Genomic DNA, 13,558 nt, shown 5'->3' with positions numbered 1-13,558 from the left:
GCCGTGGCCGCTGAGCTTGCGCGTCCGGCAACGGGAAAGGCCACGACAGTGAGAGGCCCAAAAAAAAAAAAAAAAAAAAAAAAAAAATTTATGTTCTGGAAATAAAAGAGAAGGTAAATTAGATCCATAACTTTATGTGTCATCAGAGATTACACTTGTGGACATTTCTAGACAACATTTCTAATATATTCACATGGATTTACAGTTCTTGTCACTTATCCATCCTTTTGGGACGTTAGCAATGAAAGAAGCCTGAAAGAACAAAGAAAAAAAAATCAGTGCAGCATCATTACGAGTTTTAAAACCCACATTGGAGGCCTCCCTGGTGGCGCAGTGGTTTCGAATCCACCTGCCAATGCAGGAAACACGAGTTCCAGCCCTGGTCCTGGAAGATCCCACATGCCGCAGAGCAACTAAGCCCACGTGCTGCAACTACTGAGCCTGGGCGACATAGAGCCTGTGCTCCGTAACAAGAGAAGCCACCACAATGAGAAGCCCAGGCACCGCAACAAAGATTAACCCCCGCTCGCCGCAACTAGAAAAAACCCGCGCGCAACAACGAAGACCCAACACAGCCAAAAATAAAGAAAGAAAGAAAGAAGTTTATTTAAAAAAAAAAAAAACAACTCACATTGGCTGTTGGTGGCACAATGTGGTTGCTCCATTTTTTTAAAGTATGAGCTCCTTCTAGTGGCCAAAATAGTCTTTACTGCCTGATCAAATCTGCACCAGGCATTTATATTTAAATAATTTTAATGGTAAAGTTTAACTTCTAGAACTGAATTTGCACTTTAAAATTTTTCTTTGCTTTTTGCTGGGTAGGCTCCATAATATTAGTGGTGAATCTCAACATCTACTATTATTGTTACAATTTATAATGATCAGTTTTCAATAATGTGTTTATTGAGTTTCAGACCACACCAAAATGCACTTATCACCTAATTAATGTACAAGCTAATTTACTATACATGTTCCCAGGAAGTGAGGTCATCATTTATCACTCTATAAAATGTCCGCATAGATGAACCTATATCCTCTTAAAACTAGTTCAAGTTGAAACTATTCCAGAAATATACATTTCCCAACCAAATCCCATCATTCCTTACAGGGAAGAATCACCCTCAGTGGATTCCACTGAATCACCTCTCCCACTAGGGGACAGAGTCAGACAAAAGCCTCCGAGAAGAGGGATTTAGAGGGGTTGCGGGAGTGAAAAGAAAGACTAATACTGAGTGTCTGCTGTGCGTCAGGTGTTAGGTTATATGCTTTACATCTGCTGTCTCTTTTGAAGCCCTAGAGGGATGTCATCCATTCTTCTCCTATTTAACACAAATTTTCCAAATTCTTACGTCAGAATAAGGCATAGAAGAAAAGTAGACATCATCTCTGCCTTTATGGTATGCAGAGCCAAGTGGGAGGACCAAGAAGGAAGCAGATGAGTGTACTTACTGGAGAATCCTGCTGAGATAAAAGTGAGGCCTCGGTGATGGCATTGCTGCCTGCAGTTCACCTCTACCTTATGTTCCGGGGGAACGTGACAGCCCCGATCAAGGTGATTCCAGGAGGAGTTAACACCAACAAAAGTAATTATGAGGCCAGCGCAAATGCCTCCCTCTTTGAAGCTAACAATGGCTGGAGTTGTGTGTTTGAAGCAAAAGTATGAACACCAGAAGCGGCTTGGTAGCCAGTTATGATGAGCATAACACAGCTCGCTTTGAGAGTGAGCCTTGGGAATGGGCAGAGTGGGCAGTTTTCCCATTCAAAGGCTGCCCAGCCTTAGATCCTGACCTTAAGATCCAACCCAGCTGCCCCATCCTGGCACTATTACTCAGTGGAATTGCATCTCCTAGCCAGCTAGGACCTAAAGTGAACAGGAAAGACAAAAATTGTGTGTAGTCAAAATTACTCTCGAAAAATACCTTAAATTATCCGTAAAATGATCCATTTAAACATGGTTTTGTATATACAACCCAGTATAGTGAATCTTATAAACCCTGCAGTGTGAGACCCACTGAGCTAAACCAGGAAAAGCACAAAATTAGAGCCTCTAATCAGAGGTCTGCGTGTCCACCCCATTCCTCCTTGAAAGTCATCTGAACCTGACCCTCTCCTCCTGATTTCCATGATGCTTATTTCTCTCACGCTGTCTTTAAAGCTACTTTGTTTTCCTCCAGTTTTATTGAGGTATAATTTACGCATAATAAAATTCATCCATTTTAAGTGTATAGTTGATGAATGTTGAAATTGTACACAGTCTTATAATCACCACCACAATCAGATATAAAACATTTCTGCCATCCCAGAAGCTTTCTTTGTGTCCTTTGAAGTCAACCCCCTCCTCCAAACCCTTGCCAAAGGCAACCTCTGGTCCTTTTGTTGCTAATAGCTTTGCCCTTTCTAGCATTTCATATAAGTGGAATCCTAGAATATGTAGTTGTTTTATATGGCTTCTTTCAATTAGGATAAAGTTTTTGAGGTTCCTGCATGCTGTTTGTGTGTATCAGCAGTTTGTTCCTTTTTTTGTACTTAGTGTTGATCACTGCCCAGCTTCACAAAAAGGCAAATGACAATGAATTTTCAAAGACTCCTCTGCAGTCAAGGAAAACACAAGGTATAACAGACCTCACTGGCCTTAATGAGGAGGCCTGAGATGAGTTTAATTACTGCGCCATGCAATGCCTATCCCAAATGCTCTGTGAGATTCACAGCTTGTAAGACACAATGTGAATATAGAGGAGTGTGGACATGGCATCAATAAGACATGTCGAAGCTATTCATCACTGACGTTTCATTAAAGCTGTGAAGAAACTGCACCCTCTCTCATGACTGGTCGGGTATCTTGCTGTGCTCCCGAGAAGGCAGCTTCTACTGACCTGAAAGAGCAGGTAAGAGAGTGGCAGTGCATCTTTTCTTCTGCTTCCAGCTCCCTGGCTGCCTGGATCACTGCCTGGGTCATCTGTGGACCGAAGGTGACATTGTTCTCCAGGAGGCTGGAGCACAGGTGGATAAATGCCAAAGCTGGTAGGGACTCCCCTAGAATGAGGCAGGTGGAGGTGAGCTAAGGAGGAAAGGGAGCTTGAGGAGTGGGCCTAGGAGGAAGGGTAGGGGTTATTTATGTAGAAGGTATGGATAGTAAAGTCATGATTAATGATTCTGAGAGAGAGACAGCCAGAGAGAAACTACTGCAAGCACACCACCCAGGACAACCCAGGACCTATGTTGTGAAGGGTGTCCTCCCCATGCGCAGTGCATTTGTCAATAGGAAACTTTGTGCAAAGGTCCCAAAGCAATTCCTTAGAAGTACTATCTCATCTTGCATTTAGAAAGATCTAGACATGGAAATGTGGCAGTGACTGTAGTGGGTATAAGGAACCCCATTGGGAGGCCTGGGTCTTAGCTCCTGCAGTACTGGTTCTCTTCAAATAAGAAGGCTTGAGCAATTTTCTCCCCCCTTAAGTGTTTGTTATTATCTTATTATAAAAGTAATAATAGCTTGCACAGTACAGAAGAGAACAGTGAAAGATGAATGCCCACCAGTAGTACATTGCAGTGATTAAGAGCCCAAGATCTGGTAAAAATCCCAGCTCTGTCACTTTCTACCTTGAAGGTGACAAGCAAGTCACTTAATCACTTTGTGCCTTGATCTATGGAAAGAATAATGATAATAATAGTATTGGCCTCTATAATGTTGTTGTGGAGGAGAAAGAATGTAAGTATATGCCGTGCTTAGCCCGATGCTGAGCAACAGGAAGCCTTCAATAAACTGTAGTTGTTGTGATTATCATTGTTGTTTCTCTTACTACTATTGTAGCTCTTGTTGTTATAATGACTCTAGCCTTATCTTCCACTTCCTATATTTAGTCTGTTAACAAACCTTCCAGTGTAAAATCTAATCTCCTTGGCCCAGACCTTTATCATCTTGATTGAAAATATATACACCTGTTGGTCCCCAGCCTCATTATTTTGCATCCCAGAGCTTTGACCAAGTGTATCCAAAGGTAAGTGTGTGGTAAAAATACCTGTCATTTACATTATCAGACAGCGTATTTGTTTCCTAGAATCCTGATACTGAAAACACATAGCATTGCTAAAAACGTTAAATGTAATGAAACTCAGCATAGCTGCACTAATCTGTGCTTTCTAAACTTACAGACAGAAGTGCAGAAAGTAGGCTGGCATGGCTTTTGTACAATTTCCGTATCACACTAACCTAAATTCAAACAGTGTGTTTAGATAAAAATATTGTTCCCTCCAAAGAGGTTCCCAACTTTGCAGAGAAAAACACTTCTGTGTGGTACGTTACTTATGCAATGAATGCCTTGCTTTCTGGAGGAGAAATGATGCAAGCACATCGCCACTATATTCTCCAGAAGTAAAGATTCTCTGGCACCAAGTCACAGCCAAGGAGGGGTCCCCAAGCCATGGAACAAATGGCACCAGCAGTTTAGCACCACCAGCCACCTTGGTGGGGTCAGAAGATAGAGGGGTCCTTGTGTGATGGGTGTTGACTCCTTGTTGTGGCCAGGCTGGCTGCGATGGAGTGGTAGAAGGCAGGCAGGAGAGAAGCACAAATAACAGATGGCTGGCCAAAGCGCCAGGGACTTCGAAGAAAATATTGGCCTAGGAGGCTCTTCCTTAGAAAGATAGTGAGGGTTGTTAAATGTAACCTGTTGTTAGGGAAATTAGAATTGTTTTCTTCTCTCGGTTGGAAAGAACAACCAAGAAGAAAAGCAGTACTCTTAAGAAGCACAGTTTATCAATTATAAGATTAGAAAACACGCTTCTTTCCAAAATTTACACTGAATTTCCTTCCTCATCCCATATGCAACCTTGTGGACTTAAGGTGGTGAGTCCTCAGGGTCACCTGTATACCTCTCTGTCTGCTCCCCCTGCTGAGTAGGAAGATATTTGAAGTCACATCTGTGTCTGCTTCATTTCTGGAGTGCACAGGCCAGTGTCACACACTTTGTAGGTAACCCAGTAGATACTGATTGGATTAATGTTTAATAAAATGAAGCCATTAGCTCTGGTGTTATCATCATCCTTATTTCAATTCACTGACTTTTGCACCAAGGCCAAATACATTATCATCTTTACATTTTGTTAAAGCCATCTATGTAAAGTTGGCAGAAATTGAAATCTTACAATAAACTAGAGTTAGCAGTAATAGTCTCTATGTGTATTTTGTGTTTTCAACCCCAGATCTCAAAGCATTTTAGGAAGAAACCTTACTATTACATGTTTTTTTTTTTTATTTTTTTGGTTTGGTTTGGTTTTTTAGTAAAAAAAATAAAATGATCATGAAAAATGAATGCAATCTATATAATAGTCAATAAGAAGTTAGTAAATAAATTCTGGAAATTGACGAAAAGACATACTATGCAGTCATTAAAATTATAATGCAGCTCTATATTTATTAACAATGCTATCCTTGGAAAAATTTTTATTAAAAAAAAGCAGTTTAAAGTATGTATGATGGAATACCTTTTTTGGGTAAAACTATGTGTGACTATATGTGTAAAAATATGTATGAGTGTGTGTTTGTAAATAGGAAAATAATTTCCTCTAGGGTGGGGGGGGTTTACATTTTATATATATATTACTATATTTTCTGTTTTTATAATGATGGAAAAGTATTACTTTACACTCACAAAATTCTAGTTTAAAAGGATATGTAGAAAAATATATTTTTAAAGAAAATATTTTTAATTACTCAAAATCTCATCACCAATAATTATTCAAAAACGTTTTTATACCATTTGTATTGATTAGCTAATGTTTCGTTACAAAGTACTTCAAAACTCAGTGCCTTAAAATGCTAATCTATTATTACAGCACGTGAGTCTGTTGGACACCTGAGCACTGCCTGACCTAGGCTGAGTTTGGCTGATGTTATGAGCCAAATCGTGTCCTCCAAAAATTCATATTTTGAAGTGCTCACCCCTAGTGCCTCAGAATGTGACTGTATTTAGAGATAGGGCCTTTAAAGTAGTAATCAAGTTAAAATTAGGTCATTATGGTGGGCCCTAATCCAATTTGATTGGTGTCCTAACAAGAAGAGGCGATTTGGACATAGACACACATAGAGAGAGAACACCACGTGAACGTGAAGATGGCCATCTACAAACCCAGGAGAGAGGCCTCGGAAGAAACCAGCACCTGATTTCAGACTTCCAGCCTCCAGAACTGTGGGAAAAGAAAGTTCTGTTTAAGCCACCCGGTCTGTGGTACTTAGTTATGACAGCCCTGGAAACTAATACAGCAGGTATGAGTTGGGCTCCAAGTACAAGTGTGTTGGGAGCTCTGCCCTGGGCTGGGTTTGACAAGGGTACTTTAGCTGGGTCGACTCACCTCCACATGCCTAAATTCCTACTTCTGGCACCTGTGGCTAGCCCTGGGCATATCTTTCTCGTGGATGGCAGGAACACAAGAGAGAAAATGGAAATATGCAAAATCTTTTGAGGCCTAATCTTGGAGCTAGCAAACTATTGGTGTTGCTTCATCCATTGACCAAAGAAATCCAAATGACTAAGCCCAGGGTAGAGAATGAATGCAATCTAGATAACTGTCAATAAGAAGTATGCCTACTGTGGGAGAGAACTGCAAAGAGGCACAGCAAAGTGCTCGGATATGGAGGAGGGAAAGCGGGGCAGGGGCAACTGGGGCCAATTATGTAATCTATGTTAGTATCTTAGAAGTTCACATATGTTTATATTGCAGCAGTCTTAGATCGTGTACTATATCTATGTATTTCTAAGTTTACTTACATTTAATCTTATTCCACATTTTTAATAGGATTGTTAATTTTAAACTTTATTAGGTGCAAATACACCATATTAGACCCACTCTTTTTATTAATTGAGACTATGGAGGTACATAGTCAATTGCACAGTACATTAGTGAGAAAGTAGTATAAAAAAATCAGGCTGAAAATTTGTTTCTAAAAAATCAGTCAATATAATTGACACATAAATTAACCAATATAAAAGTTTAATCCAAATGGAAAGCTTATAACAGCACAGTATAATGTTTCATACATAGGGAGTACTCTATATATTTGTTGAATAGATTCGATGTAAATTTATTTTGAATACGAAAACTGTTGCTAAAACAACACATTCAAAATGTGAGAACTCTCATTTGTTGAAACAGAGAAAAAAAAATACATACAAAATACTGACAACAGTATTGACCTTAAAATGTTACAATTTGGTATCCACCATCATCTTTCTAGTTAGAAACACATGGAAGTATTTTATGGACATGTTAAAACTTTTTTATTCACTTGGATGGAAGATTGGCTAAAATTTAGCCATCCTGATAGCCATTTTTTAAAAACTATGATCCTATTTTTGCACTCCAAAAACACTTTTATGTTTATGCAAAAGGAATGCGAGAAATCTTCGAGAATTTTGTTTTCTGAAGAGTGATAAACCTCACTTTCCTAAAAGGATCAAAGGACGAGAAAACTTTATTGAAGTTTCCTTTCTAAGGGAAAGTAAATCTTGGCTCCAAGTTCATTTTCCAAATCAGGAAGCAGAAATTTTTTCTTAGGATAGCATTGAACTTGAGAAATAGAAAAAAATATATTTTCCAGTGGTTAATTATTTTTATAATTTGGTTCTAAAAACATTACCACTACACATATTTCTAAAAAGATTTTAGTGTCTTATGTAATCAGGAATGCAGTCACTTAAAAAACATGTGGAAATTGCAGAGCTAAATAGCGGACATATATTTATTACATTTGGTACATGCCCATACTCTAGGGATAGCTAAATGTGTGTATAGTACTCCTTTGTCTCCTCTTAGAAACCCCTCCAGAGCTCTGTTATGAATTATATGGTTTAAATATGTCCACATTCAGTTTCGGGGAGTTATTCCCAAGCCGGTTTCAAATTGAACACATGTTGCATCTGTTTTCTGTTTGTGAATACTGAATGCTTGGCACTTTAATTGGGATATTTTTCTTTAGAATGAAATAATTTCAAATATTCGCTGAATCAAAACAGCAGTTTCCTTTTCCAGTTTCCATCGTGGATTGTTGGTAGGTTTCCCAGACCTGGTCTCCTGTGCAGTAGGGAGGGACCCACCTCCCCTTGGCATGTAAGGGGGAACAGAGGAGAGAGCAGGCAATAACCAGACCACTGGATCATCCCTTCTGCACGTCCCATGCCTCTCCAGATCCCACCTGACCTGAGGGCACATATTCAAGTACTCTGGAAGGTTTTAACCATCTCACCTTCTTCTAGTAATTTATAATCTTTTTTTCTTTGAAAACTTTAATGGGTGCAGAAGAATTTTCCCCACAGATAAATTTCTGTGAAGCTACTGGAACCTCAGCTCCCTCCCCTGCTTTGATTCAATCAAAAGACTTTGGGGACCTCGATTTTGGGGGTATATGTGTTTAGGATAAATTAATCTGGTTGCAGGGTAGAGTATGGGACAGTGTGGATTGAAGCAGAAAGAGATTGGAGGGAAGGAAGACAAACTAGGAAGCTGTTGGTGTTGTCCATGGGGAAAACGAGGAAAGTCACTGCAGTAGAATTGCAAGAAAACAGCACGTACTCCTGGGAAAAGCACAGACTTCAAAGTTAAAAAGGACTGGGTTTGAACCAAAGCTCAATCACGTATGAGCTCCGTGACCCCAAGCAAGGTACCCGACCCCTCTAAACCTCAGTTTCTCTACTTAGAAAATGGATGTGAAGTTAACATATATAATTCTTGTGAAGATTAAATTATAGTTTTTTAAATGCCTAGTATATAATGTTAATATGTGATTTTAAATAGACACATTTGAAAGATATTATGAAGAAACAAATAAAGGCCAATGGATTGAACACAGGAAATGAAAGAGAAAGATGTTCAAAGATCAGAAAGTATCTAGTCCACCAACACACAATTCCTCTAATTTGCTGACCACAGGACATGTTTTTTTTCCCCACAAAAACTTAAGTAATTAATCAATTAAGGAATAATGAGGTTAAATAACTTGCCTTAAATCAGGCACTAATAGTGGCAGAGACAAGACTCCAGTTTTTGTCTTTTGCTCTCCCTCTTCCCTTCCTTTACCTTCTCTTTCTGAAAAAAATTTGATCTGAAAAACTGTATATTAGACAAGGCAGAGACAAGGCAGGTGCCTACACCTTGAGGAGCCTCAAAGTGGAGTGGCAAGAGTCTGAGCAGACTGAGGGGCATCCACATGGAGATGAGCGCCTCTTCTGCTCCTCAAGGGACAGACTGAAGTCACCCCGGGGCACTCACTGGGCCTGGGCTGGGCTAGTCTTTCCATTTCTTAAATGCACTAGCTCTTTTCTGCCTCAGGACACTAGGCAAGGTGCCCTTTCTGTCTGGAGTCTGTAATACCCAACTCCTCACTAGGCTTAATTCCTACTCATTCTTTAGATCCCAGCTGAAAAGTCACTTCCTCAGATGGACCTTCCTGACGCCCCCCTCTCCCGTTGTCCCCTCTCTCCCACATCCTGATCTAACTTAATTTCCTCACTGTTTTCTTCATGCCACTCCTTCTGTTTTATATAGCTAACTGACCAAAATCAGTTAGTAACTGAGTAATCAATTGTCTGCTTGTTTGCTATGCCTGCCTCTTTCATGAGACTAGAAGGTAGATTAGATTAGATTTAGGGCCAGTGCTATGAACCCTACAATAAATACATCATTCAGGAGAGAGCCTAACATAAACATACACATTTTTTTTTTAGGTGAAATTCACATAACATAAAATTGAGCATTTTAAAGTGAACAATTCAGTGGTGTTTAGTGCATTCACAGTGTTGTACAACCAACACTTGTATCTAGTTCCAAAACATTTTCAACACCTCCAAAATGAAATCTCATACCCATTTAGCACTTACTCCCCAATTTCCCCTCTGCCCTAGCCCCTGGCAACCACCAATTTGCATTCTCTTGTTAACAACTTACCTATTCTTGATATTTTATATAAATGGAATCATACAATATGGGACCCCTTGTGTCGGGCTTCTTTCACTTAGGGTAATGGTTTCAGGGTTCATCGATGTTGTAGCATGTATCAGTATTTCATTCCTATAACATTTCACTATTATATATTAGTCTGTGTTTTTTTTCTTGTGTCTTCATCTGGCTTTGGTATCAGGGAAAGACTGGCTTCATAGGATGAGATAGTAAGTGTTCCTTTTCTATTTTTTGGAAGAGTTTGAGAAGTATTGGCATAAATTCTTTAAATGTTTGGTGGAATTTGCCAGTGAAGCCATCTGATCCTGAACATTTTTTCTTTGTTGGGAGGTTGTTTTTTTGTTGTTGTTGTTGTTTTTGTTTTTTAACTGATTCAATCCCTGTTACTTGTTATGTCTATTGAGATTTTCTATTTCTTCTTAAGTCAGTTTTGATAATTTGTGTATTTCTAGGAATTTCTCCATTTCATCTACATTACTAAATTTTTGGCACATAATTCTTCAGATTATTCTTTTATAATCCTCGTTATTTCTGTAAGTTTGTTAGCAATGTCTTCACTTCCATTGCTGATTTTAGTTATTTATGTATTCTCTCTTTCTCTTAGTCAGCCTAGCTAAACGTCTGTCAATTTTGTTGATCTTTTCAAATTTGATGAAATATATGAATCTACAAATCTCAGAAGCTCAATGACCTCCAAGACTTATAAACACAAAAAACATACATTGAGACACAGTAGGGTCTCACAGTTTAGCATGAAGGCTTTCATTTTCTCAGAGTGTCACCTCAGGTCTTGTGTCTCTGAGCCCAGAGCCAATCTGGTTCATCTTCTGCAGAGGGCAAAGCTCTTCTACTGGGGAGGAGGAGTGGGGTGACTGCCAGGCTTCTCAGGGTATTTAGAGAGGTATTCAGAGATCTAGTTGATCCTCTTAAAGACACCACCAGTCATCCCACTTTCATTTCCAATTAGCGCTGCAGCTTTCAGTGATGCCTCCCATTCTATGCCTTTCTGGAGTTCTGACAAGGAATTGACTGCTTCCTGACTTTTACCCTTGTAGGAGTTGGTTCCAATCATCACTTTCTGTAACTTTCCAAAATGATCATTTTTCTTTTCTGCTTTAATATCCACTTCCATTCTCCTTCTGGATTTAGTTTTTGCTCCTTTTTAATATATTAGTGGTTTTAAGAAGGACCAGAGATAAACTCATATCTCATTTAATCTTTATATCTATCTGAAATTGATACTATTCCCATTTTATAGATGAGGAAACTGAGGTTCAGAGAGTTTAGGAAACTTGTAAAAGGCCACAAAGACAGTAAGTGGTGATCTTTATACTACCTTATATAGCTTTACTAAGCATAAGTAGTCACAATTACTCCAATGTTACCTGGCTTCAGCAAGTGTTCTAAAACAAGTTTTGTTTATAGAGTTCCCTCTGTTCCCTATGGCATAAATCAAGAAGTTCATTTTCCTGGTACTCATACCCCAAGACTAGAGAGGTTCATTATTTTAACCTTTACTCATACTCAATGTTCCTAGAGACACAGGAATCTGTGTTAGGCAATTACTAGCAAAGGTTCAAGAAGCAGTAAAGAGGAAATCAAGTGGTAGTGATAGTGGCTGAGAGAGATTTGGATAGTTGTGCAGGAAGGAAGAGTGGATTTGCTTCTAGGTGGGCAAGGCAACAGTGACTCAAGTCTAGCCTACCTGAGCCCAGAGACAGAACAGTTGATGATTTACTACTCCATTGCACAAAACAGCTAACACCAGAGAGTCCTCTGGGAAGAGGAACAGGCCAGTTATGAGTTTATTTCCTCTCAGTTCCAAACAGTTTTCTTTGCCTGCCCTGCAATATTAGAGCTGACTCTTCTAAATACCTCTGCTTGGTCAGCTGGCACCATACCAAGCTATGTCAGTAGAGGGTGCTAAAGGAGGAGGGGGCTTCTCTTCTCTGGTTATGGTGTGCTCTCCTCAGCAGGTCCTTGCAGCGTGAATGGATTCTCCAGCACCTGGCTCCTGCATCACCAGTCAGTTCTCTAGCACTTGGCCCCATCACACAACGGTCAGCAGCATCTCCCTAGCACCTTAGAGGGAGAATTTCCGGCAGGTGTTGCAGAGTGGGTTTCCACCCGGACAATCCCCGGTGACTTCTCTGCTACCCTGAGAGCCATGCACGTTTCCTCTCCAGAGTCTGGATCTCAGTCTTGGGTTGGGGTGGTGGGCTCTTTGGACACGCTCTCTCAGCCCTAGGGGTAGTGGACTCTCTTTATATCTGTTATTTATTGCTGTTTTTTCAGTTGTTTGTTTTGGGTTTTTTTTAGCATTCTCTTTATTTTTCACTAGGCAGTCCCTCATTACTCCAATCCTGTTATAACTAATGATTATATTAAACTTGTCATGTGCAAATTACATTGTGGTTTTTCTCTCCTGATTAGACTCTGACACAGGGAATCTTTGGTCTCTGTGACCTTTATGATATTTTTCCAATAGAAACTTTTGGTATTATGAACTGGTGTAAAATTTTAAAAATTAACCTCTATGGGTAAATGTTTAGATATGAGGGAAAGATTAAAAAAAAGAATTTCTAGTAAGTATATCATATTCAACAACCAAGAAATATATTGCATACCTATTATGCAAAAAGACATAAAGGCATACTGTTAATTTTGGACTTGAAAGATCTTTCAACACAGGGATGGCAAAAGCATTTCATCTTTAACACCAACTCTGATTAACTATAATGGCTATCTGGGTTGAGAAGGATTTTAAGGTCAGAAAACAATGATCAATTTATGACATCTGCCACAGGTAAAAGAAAAGTGGTGGAAAAGCATGGTTATTTGTCAGCTGTTACCTGACCACTTTTACAGATTAATAAACTGAGGCATAGAGATTTAAATGACTTGGTCAAAGCAAAGCTATATAATATAAAGGCTGGGGATAACTCCATACTTATGATTTCCAGTGCACTACTGTTTACCTGTTGCTGCTCTAAGTGATGATGGAGTTTTGAGCAGGCCAAGTAAGAAGCACAAACAAGCTAAAGATGAGGCTGTTTACCCTGAAATCACCTTTAGGATCTGTGGTGCATATCTGGAAAATCAGATTTATTGCCCACCATAGTAATAAACAGATCTGAAATAAAATGAACTTACAGAGTTTTCTGTCTAACTCTAGAAATAGGACGGCATTGAGTGTCATTAAATTAAGAAACCCCAATGCTTTACTATTTACTTAAAGAGATGTCATATGTTAATTTGGCTTTCAGGCAGATTTTAAAAATGTACTCACCATCAAAAGGGAATAGCACAGAAATTGCACCTAAGCCTAGTACATGTAAACATTAACTATACAAGTAAATATGTCTAAAAATAATATTTTCTTTTTTTAATTCACCAAAAGAAATTTTATTTGCAATTCACTGATGGCGAGGATGATAGCTAGTGATAGTTTGGACTTCGGATTATAGAGAAAATATTTTCCTGGAAAATACTGTATGTCCACTTCAGGTAGATCCTATGGAAATTCGAATTCAGCCCATTTAAGAGTATAACTTCTGCAAGGCCGATGAGATGTAGCTCTCCAGTTCTTGTACCTGGAAGGCTGTTA

Source organism: Lipotes vexillifer, unplaced genomic scaffold (assembly GCF_000442215.2).
Source record: "Lipotes vexillifer unplaced genomic scaffold, Lipotes_vexillifer_v1.1 scaffold463, whole genome shotgun sequence".
Lineage (NCBI taxonomy): Eukaryota > Metazoa > Chordata > Mammalia > Artiodactyla > Lipotidae > Lipotes > Lipotes vexillifer.
This window is presented reverse-complemented; position numbering follows the sequence as displayed.